This window comes from Papio anubis, chromosome 10, assembly GCF_008728515.1.
Source record: "Papio anubis isolate 15944 chromosome 10, Panubis1.0, whole genome shotgun sequence".
Lineage (NCBI taxonomy): Eukaryota > Metazoa > Chordata > Mammalia > Primates > Cercopithecidae > Papio > Papio anubis.
The window spans coordinates 91,600,491-91,613,194 of record NC_044985.1 but is presented as its reverse complement, the minus strand read 5'-3'; the positions used below and the strand labels follow the sequence as shown (position 1 = coordinate 91,613,194).

Sequence of the window (12,704 nt, the reverse complement as noted above, 5' to 3'; positions counted from 1 at the left end):
GCATACTAAACAGTATTTCAGTGTAAGTTCAACTTCGTAAGAAAACATTGTTCAGGGCCAGGTGCGGTGACTCATGCCTATAATCCCAGCACTTTGGGAGGCCAAGGTGCGTGGATCACCTGAGGTCGGGAGTTCGAGACCAGCCTGACCAACATGGAGAAACCCCATGTCTACTAAAAATCAAAATTAGCCAGGCGTGGTAGTGCATGCCTGTAATCCCAGCTACTTGGGAGGCTGAGGCAGGAGAATCGCTTGAACCTGGGAAGCGGAGATTTCAGTAAGCCAAGATCACGCCACTGCACTCCAGCCTGGTGACAAAGTGAGACTCTGTCTCCAAAAAAAACAAAAACAAAAAAACAAAAACAAAAAACCAAACATCGTTCAGGAAAAAAGACCCAGAAAAGACTCTGCTAGAATATCAATAGTGTGGCCGGGTGTGGTGGCTCATGCCTGTAATCCCAGGACTTTGGGAGGCCGAGGCAGGTGAATCACGAGGTCAGGAGATCAAGACCATCCTGGCTAACATGGTGAAACCCTGTCTCTACTAAAAATATAAAAAATTAGCTGGGCATGGTGGTGGGCGCCTGTAGTCCCAGCTACTCAGGAGGCTGAGGCCAGAGAATGGCGTGAACCCGGGAGGCAGAGCTGGCAGTGAGTTGAGACTGTGCCACTGCACTCCAGCCTGGACGACAGAGCAAGACTCTGTCTCAAAAAAAAAAAAAAAAAAAAAAAGTTATGTTATTTTATTAATTTAAACAAGTTAAAACTTTAAAAACTTTTTCTTTTTTTAGACGAAGTCTCGCTCTTGTCCCCAGCCTGGAGTAAAATGGCGTGGTCTTGGCTCACTGCAACCTCCGCTTCCCAGGTTCAAGTGATTCTCCTGCCTCAGCCTCTCGAGTAGCTGGGAGTACAGGCGCCTGCCACCACACTGGGCTAATTTTTTTTTTGTATTTTTAGTAGAGACAAGGTTTCACCATGTTGGCCAGGCTGGTCTCCAACTCCTGACCTCAGGTGATCCACCTGCCTCGGCCTCCCAAAGTGCTGGGATTACAGGCGTGAGCCACCGCGCCCAGCCCAGAAAACATTTCTCTGAAAAAAATTTATTTGTATAGCAGCTCAAAATCAATGAAAAATGTATGCATTTATCATCTAAGCTAAACCTGTCACATGGCTTTTAATATAATCCAACGAGAGTCACATAATCCAATGAGATAATAAAATCCAATGAGATAATAAAATCCAATGAGAGTCACATAATTCATAATTCTTTTCCCAGGTAATTGGTCGTGGTAACGTCCTCAAAAGCATTTCAAGCTTTCATTTTTTTTTTTGAGATCGGAGTTTCATTTTATCACCAGCTAGGAGAAGTGCAGGGCCAGATTCCCGCCTACTACAAGCCTCTGCCTCCCGGTTCACGCATTTCCTCCTGCCTCAGCCTCCCAAGGGCTGGGATTCTACAGGCGCCCCGCCACTTTGCCCGCTGCTTTTTGTATTTCTTTTTTTTGAGACGGATCTCGGGCTTCTGTCAGCCTAGGCTGGAGCGCAGTGGCCGGATCTCAGCTCACTGCAGCCTGGCCTCCCGGGTTCATTTATTCTCCTCGCCTCAGCCTCCTGGGAGTAGCTGGCTGGGATCTGCATGCTCAGCCACCTCGGCCTCCTGCCATTTGTCTTTAGGCTTCTATTGTAGTTCCGGTTTCACTGCAGCAGCCAGGATGGTCTCATCTTGACTCGTGGATCCGCCTGGCCTCGGCCTCCCAAAGTGCTGGGATTACAGGCTTGAGCCACCACTGCCCTTTTTGTACTTTTTAGTAGAGACGGGGTTTCACCATGTTTGCACTGGTGGATAATACCCTTGACTTCTCTGACTCAGATCCGCCTCTGTCTCGGCCTCCCATGCTGCATTTACAGGCTTTGCTCTGCCTCGCGCCCGGCCTCTAGTTTCCAATTTGAATCCATTATGAACTGGTGAGTTTGTAGGAGTATGTACACTTAGGTCGTATTCTAACATCTCTACTAACAGAGCATTATTACTTTCTCATCAAGCTTCCTTTTGTACTTTATTTTGATGGCCTCTTTGTTTTCTTTTGTTGTTTCTTATTTTATCATTTACTGTCTCAGTTTCTCAGGGTGCTAATTCTCCCATTTTGCTTCCTGACTCCCCTGTAGATCACTTCCTCACATGCTCTGTAATTTTTCACTGTGAACACATTTTTAGCAAAGTGCAACTGTTCGTTAGACATTCCATGTGCCTTGAATTATAAAAAAAGCAAGTTCCAAAGGAGATTTTATTAACTCTGTCACGGCTTTCACGGATATCATCTTATTCAGGGCCCACTTTTACACAAATTTCTGGGCTTGGGCCCGGTGCGGCAGCTCACACCTGTAATGCTAGCACTTTGGGAGGCCAAGATGGGCAGATCACTTGAGGTGATCCCACCTACTTGGGTTGCTGAAGCACAAGAATCACTTGAGCCCGGGAGGCGGAGCTTGCAGTGAGCTGAGATTGGGCCACTGCGCTCCAGCCTGGGCGACAGAGCTTGGGACCGTCTCAAAAAATAAAATGCATGAGTGGCTCACGCCTGTAATCCCAGCACTTTGGGAGGCCGAGGCGGATCAATGGTACCAGAGATTGAGACCATCCCAGCTAACACTCTTGTCCCCGCCTCACCAAAAATATAAAAGTAGCCGGGCGTGGTGGCGGGCGCCTGTAGTCCCAGCTACTCGGGAGGCTGAGGCAGGAGAATGGCGTAAACCCGGGAGGCGGGGCTTGCAGTGAGCCGAGGTCGCGCCACTGCACTCCAGCCTGGGCGACACAGCCAGACTCCGTCTCAAAAAAATAAATAAATAAATAAATAAATAAATAATAAAATGCCAGTCCATGGCCATTAGAACTTGTATCTGGGTACAGTACCCCCCCAGGCTTCCTTGACATCTTGTCATACTCCAGTTTTGAGTTCTATCTTTTGTTCTGGTGCCTAGCTATTTTCTTTGGAAGAATTACGCTAGTCAAGTGAAGCAATGGGAGTGGAGAAGGAACAAAGAAATCTGTAACTCGTGGTGATCTTAGTTGTAAACACCACTGCACACAGACCAGCCTATATTTTATTTATTTATTTATTTATTTTAAGATGGAGTCTTGCTCAATGGCGAGATTCTCCTGCCTCAGCCTCCCGAGTAGCTGGGATTATAGGCACCCACCACTGTAATTTTAGTAGAGACTGGGCTTTCACCATGTTGACCAGGCTGATCTTGAACTCCTGACCTCAGGTGATCCCCCCACCTCAACCTCCCAAAGGGCTGGGATTACAGGCATGAGCCACCGCCTCCAGCCTGACCAACCTATATTTTAAACTGTTATTGCATTTGATACAGGAATCTTATTGTTTGGAGTAGGAGTAGTTCTGTGGAACTCTTGTAACTTTGGAGAGGAAAGAGTTACCTCAGCTGTATTTCAAGTCCTCTAGAAGTTTTCTAGATCAGAGCATCTCAGGCTATGGCAGCACACCTGTGTGTGATAGCAGCCTGGGTCTTGCTATCCATCTGAAGAGCCACAAGAGATTGACAATAGTCAGAACATCTAAATTCTCCAATTTCTCACCTTTTCAAATAAATTTAAGACTCTTCCTGTATGATAACATGATCCTTGTTTTCTTGAATTCTTTTCTTTCTTTCTTTCCCTCCCTCCCTCCCTCCCTTCCTCCTTTCTCTTTCTCTCTCTCTCTCTCTTTTCTTTCTTTTTCTGTCTCACTCTGTCACCCAGGCTGGGATGCAATGGCCTGATCATAGCTCACTGCTGCCTTGCATATCTGGACTCAAGGGATCCTCCTGCCTCAGCCTTTCTGAGTAGCTGCGACTATTGGCTCACACCACCACACCCAGCTTGTTTTTTAAAATTTCTGTAGAGACAGAGTCTTGCTGTGTTGCCCAGGATGATCTAAAACTCCTAAACTCAAGTGATCCTCCCACCTCAGCCCCGCAAAGTGCTGTGATTACAGATGTGAGCCACCACACCCAGCTCTTTCTCTTTCTTTCTTTCTCTCTCTCTTTCTTTCAGACAAAGTCTCACTCTATCACCGAGGCTGAAGTGCAGCAGCTCAATTTTGGCTTATTGCAACCTCTACCTTCTAAGGCTCAAGTCATCCTCTCACCTTTGGCTCCCAAAGTGCTGGGATTATAGGCTTGAGTCACCACACCTGGCCCTTGAATTCTTTATTGGGTAGAAATTATCTAAGAATGTTATCTTTCTTTCTTTCGTTCTTTCTTTTTTTGAGACGGAGCCTCGCTCTGTTACCCAAGCCAGAGTGCAGTGGTACGATCTCGGCTCACTGCAAGCTCCACCTCCCAGGTTCACGCCATTCTCCTGCCTCAGTCACCAGAGTACCTGGGACTCTGGTGCCCGCCACCACACCCGGCTAATTTTTTGTATTTTTATTTGTATGTTTTATTTTTTATTTTTTTGAGACCGTGTTTCGCTCTTGTTGCCCAGGCTGGAGTGCAATGGTGACATCTCAGCTCGCCGCAACCTCCGCCTCCTGGGTTCAAGCAATTCTCCTGCCTCAGCCTCCTGAGTAACTGGAATTACAGGCATGTGCCACCACGCCCAGCTAATTTTGTATTTTTAGTAGAGACAGGGTTTATCCATGTTGGTCAGGCTGCTCTCGAACTCACGACCTCAGGTGATCTGCCTGTCTCGGCCTCCCAAAGTGCGGGGATTACAGGCCTGAGCCACCGCACCCGGCAGAGACTCTGTCTCAAAAAAAAAGTAAACATTATGCTTCATAATGATAAGCAGAAAAGTAGATTTACTTTCTGCATCTTTCTCAAGATTCTTCTTATGATTAATTCCAAAGTGCATTTTCACCAAAATGAAACATAATTTGTAAAGTGTGTGTTAAAATTGGCCAGTTACCATAATAGGAAACTGAACTGAACTTCTTCCCTCACCACAAGTCCTGTCCCAAGCCTATAAAAAATCAAACCTACCTCAATGGGACAGCCCCTAACCTTGTGCCTCTACTCCATGCCAAGGGCCACTCTTGAGATCTTGGGATCTCTGGCATTTGTAGTTGCTTTGTCCTTATTGGTGGTGAAAAAATTTAAGAGGGGCCTGGATACAAATAAGAACAACTCGGGCAATTGGTAGTGTCTGATTTTTATCTACATCACGAAAATGAATTTTCTTCAATTACATGACACCTTAAAGAGAGTAATGGGGCCAGGTGCGGTGGCTCATGCCTGTAACCTTAGCACTTGGGGAGGCCGAGGGTGGCAGATCACCTGAGGTCAGGAGTTCGAGACCAGCCTGGCCAACATGACAAAACCCATCTCTACTAAAAATACAAAATTTAGCTCGGTGTGGTGGCGCGTGCCTATAATCCCAGCTACTCAGGAGGCTGAGGCAGGAGAATCACTTGAACCCAGGAGGCAGAGATTGCAGTGAGCTGAGATCTTGCCACTGCACTCTAGCTTGGGTGACAGAGCGAGACTCTGTCTCCAAAAAAAAAAAAAAAAAATAGAGAGTAGTGGTATGAATTATTTAGCATTCTTACTAATGATAATTGTCTTTTTGAAAAAAACTTAAAATGTGTTCCTTGATGTATAGGACATCATCAAGATTTTTATAAACTCTTGTTGTCACCTGTCACCTCAGTGACTTTGAGAGTCCTCTAAGGAAAGGAGATAAAATTATGACTCCACTCATTTAACAGCAGAGCTGCCCAGTGCTGAAACCAGGGCTGGGGGCCCTCATGTGCCATAGAACCCACAGTATGCCCACTGGGTGAATTTGGGGACCTAGGTTAGCATCGATCTGAAACCTTCCTTTACTCTGTATCTTTCTTTTTTTTCTTTTTATTTGAGATGGAGTTTCACTCTTGTTGCCCAGGCTGGAGTGCAATGGCGAGATCTCGGCTCACTGCAACCTCCACCTCCTGGGTTCAAGGGATTCTCCTGCCTCAGCCTCCCAAGTAGCTGGGACTACAGGCGCATGCCACCACGCCCAGCTGGTTTTTTTTTTTTTTTTTGTATTTTTAGTAGAGATGCAGTTTCACTGTGTTAGCCAGGATGGTCTCGATCTCCTGACCTCAGGTGATCCACCCACCTCAACCTCCTAAAGTGCTGGGATTACAGGCGTCAGCCACCGCGCCTGGCCTCTTTTTTTTCTTAACTTTTTTTTTTAGAGACGGGGTCTTGCTGTGTTACCCAGGCTGATCACAAACTCTTGGCTTCAAGAAATCCTCCTGCCTCAGCTTCCCAAGAAGCTGGGATTACAAGCGCGAGCTACTGCCCCTGGCTTGCTGCCATGAGCTTGATTCAGCAGTTCTCTCTAAACTTGATGGGTCTAACCTCTCACCCCAATTCCTCCATGTCTCAACTCCACCATTATGAAAATTCTCACACATGCCACTGCCTTACTACCATAAATCTTCCTCCCGTTGTTCCAGAAATGAGTCTACATGGGCTTTCACATGAGCTAACTGCACATTTATCACTTTGGCTTGTGTTGACCATTGGCCATAATCTTCTAAGTCATAGCAGATGAACCAGTGTGATTCATGCAAGAATGGTAGGAATGACTGTGACAAATGTTTGTCTTCAGAAAGACAAACATTATTTGTAGCATGCTTGTGGTGGGAAAGTAATCTAATATGCAAAAGACATCTGAATTTATTAGGTTGGTATAGCTATAACATAACTACTAATATATGAGATTTTTCTCAGAGACTGATAACAGCTTTATTGCATGTGACTCCTTGTCATTTATTGCTTCCTACTACTATAAAAACTGAAAATAGCATATTATTCCTTGACCAGCTGACATGAGTTTGTGATTCATTTGACCAGAAATGTATCCTCTAACCACAGCACTTCAATTTATGGTCATAGTTGGTTTGACAATAAATTTAAAAACATAATTAGAGAGCACTTAGGAAATTGGTCTACTTACCTCGATTAGAGTTTCTAAGGTGGTTATTTATTATGGGCCAAAACTCTACTTAAGTTTTGTAACTTTACAAAAGTTATGCAGATAAGTCAAAAGATCTAACTAAGTAGATAAAAAGCTATGAAGTCTCTTCATATTGCTTCAGCTCTGAACAGAAGGACCTGTCCAGGGTCACACTCATATGTGTGAGAATCAGGAGGCAGCAGGTACACGAGAGGGAAAATGCTGTGAGCAATGAGCTTGTGGCAAAAAGATGAAAATAACCATGTTGGCAACAGATAGTGGACAGCGAGGAGGAATGACTGTTCCTCAGCTCTGCCCCTTTGTTTGTGCACAGAAACAGTGGTCCAGCAGCCATCCAAAGAGAATACAAGAGAAACAGATCTTCCTATTTTGAAGCCAGGAGTTTGAGACCAGGACAACATAGCAAGACCCCATCTCTAAAAAGAAAGAAAGATCATGACTGTAAAAGGAAAACTTGCATCAAGGAAGATTGGCATGTAATGTTGGTAGGAATGGTCTGGGATACACTAAAGAGGAGACCAACAGAACTTGGCAAAAAAAAAAAAAACAAACTATGAATGGAATTATCGACTTAGTACCTAGTAGTATTGTACCTACTGGTAGCACCTTTAATACTTAGCAGATATATTAAATCTGGTTTTAAATCCCAACACTTTTGTTTGATTTTTGGCTTTTTTAAAAAAAGAAATCAAAAGGATTGGGTGAGGCCAGGACAACTGCTGTTGTGAGAAATGGGGGAAATTTTGAGATTTGGCACTTACAGGTTCTTATTTAAGAATCCCATAAAAAATCCTGAGTAGATTGCCTGGGTGTGGTGGCTCATGCCTGTAATCCCAGCACTTTGAGAGGCTGAAGCGGGCAGATCATGAGGTCAGTAGATCAAGACTATCCTGGCTAACACAGTGAAACCTCGTCTCTACTAAAAATACAAAAAATTAGCCGGGCATGGTGGCATGCGCCTGTAGTCCCAGCTACTCGGGAGCCTGTGACAGGAGAATTGCTTGAATCCAGTAGGCAGAGGTTGCAGTGAACCGAGATCACGCCACTGCACTCCAGACTGGGCAACAGAGCAAGACTCTGTCTCAAAAAAAAAAAAAAAAATAGTAGATATAATGTTCAGAGATGAGAGGCATGAACAAAGACAAAAGTTGAAAATTGATGAAGAGATAAAAAGATAAAAAACTGAACACCCCTCAAATGTCATTTCTCCTAGCATTTGAACCCTTTAAAATCTCACTATCCCAAGGCAATCCTCAAAAAGCATTTATTGGCCGTGTGCAGTGGCTCATGCCTATAATCCTATCACTTTGGGAGGCCGAGGCAGGTGAATCACTTGAGGTCAGGAGTTCGAGACCAGCCTGGCTAACATGGTGAAACCCCGTCTCTACTGAAAATACAAAAATCAGCCAGGCGTGGTGGCACATGCCTGTAATCCCAGCTACTCGGGAGACTGAGGCAGGAGAATCGCTTGAACCTGGAAGGCGGAGGTTGCAGTGAACTGAGATCGCGCCACTGCACTCCAGCCTGGGTGGCTCCATCTCAAAACAAAACAAAACAAAACAAAAAACCAACAAAAAAACACAATTTATTTTCCACTTAATGACTAAGAGCTATCAGTTTCCCACATAGACCATTTCTTCACATAAAAACCATTCTATTATAGTGAGCATATAAACCACACTTAAAAGTACAGTTGGCCGACGCGGTGGCTCATGCCTATAATCCCAACACTTTGGTAGGCCGAGGCGGGTGGATTACCTGAGGTCAGGAGTTCGAGACCACCCTGACCAACATGGAGGAGCCCCGTCTTTACTAAAAATACAAAAATTAGCCGGCCGTGGTGGCGGGCACCTTAGTCTCAGCTACTTGGGAGGCTGAGGCAGAAGAATTACTTGAGCCTGGGAGCAGAGGTTGTGGTGAGCCGAGATCACACCATTGCACTTCAGCCTAGGAAACAAGAGTGAAACTTTGTCTCAAAAAAAAAAAAGAAAAAAAAAAGTACAGTCAAGCAGGCCGGGTGGGGTGGTTCACGCCTGTAATCCCAGCACTTTGGGAGGCTGAGGTGGGCAAATCACCTGAGGTCAGGAGTTCGAGACATGCCTGGCCAACACAGTGAAACCCCATCTCTACTAAAAATACAAAAATTAGCTGGGCTTGGTGGCGGCCACCTGTAATCCCAGTTACTCGGGAGGCTGAGACAGAAGAATTGCTTGAACCCAGGAGGCGGAGGTTGCAGTGAACCAAGATCACGCCACTGCACTCCCACGTGGGCAACAAGAGCGAAACTCTGTCTCAAAACAAAACAAAACAAAAAAACCCAAAAGTACAGTCAGGCTGGCATGTGACTCACAGCTGTAGTCCCAGCACTTTGAGACTTTGGGAGGCTGAGGTGGGAGAATTGCTTAGCCCAGGGATGTCAAGGCTGCAGTGAGCTGTGCCATCGTGTTCCAGCTGGAGTGACAGAATGAGATCCTATCTCAAAATAAATAAATAAACAAAGATTTTAAAATATGGAAAAGTACAATCAGAGGACTAAGATTTATGTTCATATATGTCCATTGCAACATTATTTATAATATCAGAACACTAAAAAAATAAAAATGTGTAACCATTCGTATGGCTAAATAGCTTCACTTGATGAAAGATACAGTGTTTAAGAACATGTAATAAACCTTAACAAAAAAAAAACCTAAAAAGCAAGACACTATTAAATTGTATGTACAGAATGATCTCAACTGTGTTTTAAAAATAAAAAAAAGATTTAAAAAATAAAAATATAAAACTTATATCTACTTGGGGAAGACTATGTTTTTTCAGGAGAATGTATTATATACAGAAAGAATGTTAAGGTTCACGAGGACTAGATAGAAGAACTTAATCATAAGATAAATACAGGCCAGGTGCAGTGGCTCACGCCTGTAATCCCAGCACTTTGGGAGGCCGAGATGGGCAGATCACGAGGTCAGGAGATCGAGACTATCCTGGCTAACATGCTTAAAGCCCGTCTCTACTGAAAATACAAAAAAATTCGCCCAGCATGGTGGCGGGTGCCTGTAGTCCCAGCTACTCGCGAGGCTGAGGCAGGAGAATGGTGTAAGCCTGGGAGGCGGAGCTTGCAGTGAGCCCAGATTGCACCACTGCACTCCAGCCTGGGGGACAGAGCCAGACTCCGTCTCAAAAAAAAAAAAAAAAAAAAAAAAAAAGATAAATACAAGTGAGGAAAGGAATTAAATAAAATAGTATGAAGTAAATAGAATTTAGGAGTTCAAGGCTGAGTGCAGTGGTTCACGCCTGTAATCCCAGCACTCTGGGAGGCTAAGGCGGGTGGATCATTTGAGGTCAGGAGTTGGAGACCAGCCTGACCAACATGGATAAACCTAAAAATAAAAATAAAAATTTGCCAGACGTGGTGGCGCATGCCTGTAGTCCCAGCTACTCAAGAGGCTGAGGCAGGAGAACCACTTGAGCCCAGGAGGCAGAGGTTGCAGTGAGCGGAGATCGTACCACTGCACTCCAGCCTGGGCAACAGAGCAAGACTCAGTCTCAGAAAAAATAATTCAGGGAAATTGCATCATCTATGTCTTTAATTTCTGACAAGTCAACTATGTTCACACAAACTGTATTTTCAATACAAGGGAGGCCTGAAATGCAAACCAATGACTTCATTTGTTGCCGATCCACAGCAACAGTGATGGACTCCAACGCTGGAGGAAAAACTAGCTGCACCGCATTTATGAAGAGATGGTAAAGAATATATTAATCCTGACTATTACTATACCCTGGACAATTCAAGGGATTTTTCCAGAGTAATATTCATAGATCAGATGCAATTTTCATTTGACATATACTGTAGAATATAACTTTTGGTGCTAGTTTCAGCAGCACATATACTAAAATTGGAATGATGCAGAGAAGATTAGTATGTCCCCTGCATAAGGATGACATGCAATTTCATGAAGTGTTTCATATTTTAAAAATACCTATCAGGTACTACGCTTGGTACCTGGGTAATGAAATGTTCTGGACACCAAATTCTTGTGACATGAGTTTACCTATATAACAGAACTGAACAATGTGCCCCTGAACCTAAAATAAAAGTTAAAAAAGAAAAAAAAGAATGCAATCTTTGATTAAAAAGTGACTCCTACCCCCGTCTCTACTAAAAAATACAAAAAAATAGCCGGGCGAAGTGGCGGGCGCCTGTAGTCCCAGCTACTCGGGAGGCTGAGGCAGGAGAATGGCGTAAACCCGGGAGAGGGGCTTGGGGTGGGGTGGGAACCGGCCCCAGGACCCCAATCCAGGGGGGAAAACAAAGAAGAGCACGTCTCAAAAAAAAAAAAAAAAAAAAAAAAAAAAAGTGACTCCTACCTTGATTTTAAGAAAATTTTTTATCATTTAGTTTAATTCCATGCAGGGATCATAAATAAATAGTCTAGTTTTTTAAAAAACATTGAGATAGAATTTACATAGCAGCATTCCCCCTTTTAAAGTATAAATTTGTTTTGTTGTTGTTGTTCGTTTGTTTGAGGCAGAATCTTGCTCTGTCACCCAGACTGGAGTGCCGTGGGGCGACCTCAGCTCACTGCAACCTCTGCCTCCTGAGTTCATGCCATTCTCCTGCCTCAGCCTCCCGAGTAGCTGGGACTACAGGCCCCCACCACCACGCCCAGCTAATTTTTTTGTATTTTTAGTAGAGACAGGGTTTCACCATGTTAGCCAGGATGGTCTCGATCTGCTGATCTCGTGATCCGCCCACCTCGGCCTCCCAAAGCACTGGGATTACAGGCGTGAGCCACCGCGCCCGGCCCATTTTTGCATTTTTAGTAGAGATAGTGTTGTACCATGTTGGCGAGGCTGGTCTCGAACTCCTGACCTCAAGTGATCTGCCCACCTTGGCCTCCGAAAGTGCTGGGATTACAGGCCTGAGCCACCACGCTCGGCCTGGAACCCCCCCTTTCCAGTTTGAATTCCCTCATGTCCTCTACTTACACCTCTGTACCTCCAGCATTACCTCCTCCTTCTTCAGTTTAAATCCCATCCATTTTACAAGTCCGACTTCAAATCACCAGTTCTTTGATAAAGCCTTCCCAAGCTATCCGACCCCCAGAGACAGCTTCCCAAATTTCACTGCATACAGTAGCTGCACCATTTGTTTGGCAAATATTCTGCCTTTCTGGCATATATTTATGGCACATTGTAGGCGCTGCATGTATGTTGAATGAATGAATGAAACTCTACACCAGATTATAAGCAAATTGAAAATCATGGCTTATGCTACGGTCTAATCCAGGGCTGTAGAGTGGTTAAGGGGAGATATATGGCACTGATGAAAATATTTGAAAAGCTTAGGAGCCCCAGGGAGGGAGGAGCATTTCCCAGAGTCCTGTTTCCTTAGTTTAGAGCAGTACCAATTTACCTTCTCTCTATGATCAAAATATTTGTGTCCCCCAAAATTCATATATTAAAAACCTAATCCTCAACGTGAGGGATGGTATTAGCAGGTGGGCCCATTGGTGAGAGGTGACAACATGCTAGTAGCCCTCACTCTCGGGGACTCCTCGGCCTCAGCATCCACTCTGGTGGCGCTTGAGGAGCCCTTCAGCCCGACACTGCACTGTGGAAGCCCCTCTCTGGGCTGGCCAAGGCAGGAGCCGGAGCCGACTCCTTCTGCTTGCTGGGAAGGTGCGGAGGGCGAGGCGTGGGCGGGAACCGGGCCGAGCTGGGTGCTCACAGGCCA

At 45.0% G+C, this 12,704-nt stretch overlaps 1 non-coding gene across 1 annotated transcript; it reads left to right on the top strand.

The window, feature by feature from the left end:
* The first annotated feature begins 10,833 nt into the window (after positions 1 to 10,833).
* Positions 10,834 to 10,940, top strand: LOC116269366. The gene has a single exon (XR_004176828.1). It is a non-coding gene; the product is annotated as a U6 spliceosomal RNA (small nuclear RNA).
* Positions 10,941 to 12,704: the final 1,764 nt, after the last annotated feature.